Raw genomic sequence first — 1,935 nt, 5'->3', positions numbered from 1 at the left:
AACAGAACTAGAACAGAACTAGAACAGAACTAGAACAGAACTAGAACAGAACTAGAACAGAACTAGAACAGAACTAGAATAGAACTAGAACAGAACTAGAACTGAACTTGAACAGAACTTGAACAAAACTGGAACAGAACTAGAACTGAACTACGATTCGAATTGAACATAAAACGGAAGTAGGACAGAATTAGAACAGAACTAGAACTGAATTAAAACTGAACCAGAATTGAACTAGAGCAGATATAGAGAACTAGAACAGAACTCGAACTGAACTAGAACTTAACTTGAAGCAGAATTGAACTAGAACAGAACTAGAACTGAACTAGAACTGAACTAGAACTGAATTAGAACTGAACTAGAACTGAACTAGAACTGAACTAGAACTGAACTAGAACTGAACTAGAACTGAACTAGAACTGAACTAGAACTGAACTAGAACTAGAACTGAACTGGAATAGAATTAAAACAGAACTATAACCGAACTAGAACAGAACTGAACATGAACTGAATTAGAACTGAACTAGAACTGAGCCACAATTGAACTAGAACAAAACTAGAACAGAACTAGATTTGAACTAGAACAGAACTAGATTTGAACTAGAACTGAACTAGAATTTAACTAGAACTGAACTAGAACTGAACTAGAATTAAACTTGAACTGAACTAGACAGAATTTAAGCAGAATAAAAACAGAATTAGAACAAAACTAAACTAAACAAGAACTGAACTAGAACTGAATTAGAACTGAACCACAATTGAACTAGAACAGAACTAGAGCAGAACTAGAGCAGAACTAGAACGGAATTAGAACAGAACTAGAACAGAACTAGAACAGAACTAGAACAGAACAAAACTAGAACAGAACTAGAACAGAACTAGAACAGAACTAATACAGAACTTGGACTGAATTAGAACTGAACTATAACTCAACTAGAACAGAATAAAACCGAACTAGAACAGAACTAGAACTGAACAAGAACTGAATTAGAACTGAATTAGATCTGATCCAGAATTGAACTAGAACAGAACTAGAGCAGAACTAGAACAGAACTAGAACTGATCTAGAACTGAACTAGAACTGAACTAGAACCGAACTAGAACTAAACTAGAACTGAACAAGAACTGAACTAGAACTAAACTATAACTGAACTAGAACAGAACTAGTTCTAAACTTGAACTAGAATTGAACTAAACTATAACTCAACTAGAACAAAATAAAACAGAACTAAAACAGAACTAAACTGAACTAGAACTGAACAAGAACTGAACCAGAATTGAACTAGAATAGAACTAGAGCAGAACTTGAACAGAACTAGAACTGGACTAGAACTGAACTAGAACTGAACTAGAACTGAACTAGAACTGAACTAGAACTGAACTGAACTAGAACTGAACTAGAACTAGAACTGAACTAGAACTGAACTAGAACTGTAGTTGAGCTAGAACAGAACTTGAACCGAACTAGAACAGAACGAGAACAAAAGTAGAACAGAATTCGAATTGAACATAAAACGGAACTAAAACAGAACTGGAACGGAACAGAGCCGAACTAGAACTGAACCAAAACTACTACCTATTCCTGAAATTATTCAAAACACAAGTTTAATTCAACTTAAATAGTGCAAAATAATAAAGACAACATAACAAAGTTTTAGTTATATATTTATTATATTTTCATAATTTATTCCCATTTTTAGCTTTACCATAAGCTTTATGTCCATTTGCAAAATATGCAGCAGTTTTATGAATCTGGGGCAATTTCATTTTATTGTGCATCATTTTCACCAATAAATAAAATTTCTTAAAAAAAATAAAACATTTTTTTTGTTTGATAAAGTGCATCCACAATTTGGCTACGACGTCTGGTGTTTATGGTGTATTTGGACTGTGATAAATGTTTATACCTGTTGTCAAGATGGTAAAAGGTATTAA

This window comes from Lucilia cuprina, chromosome 5 (assembly GCF_022045245.1).
Source record: "Lucilia cuprina isolate Lc7/37 chromosome 5, ASM2204524v1, whole genome shotgun sequence".
NCBI classification, from domain to species: Eukaryota; Metazoa; Arthropoda; class Insecta; order Diptera; family Calliphoridae; genus Lucilia; species Lucilia cuprina.
Note: the sequence above shows the minus strand (reverse complement) of the source record.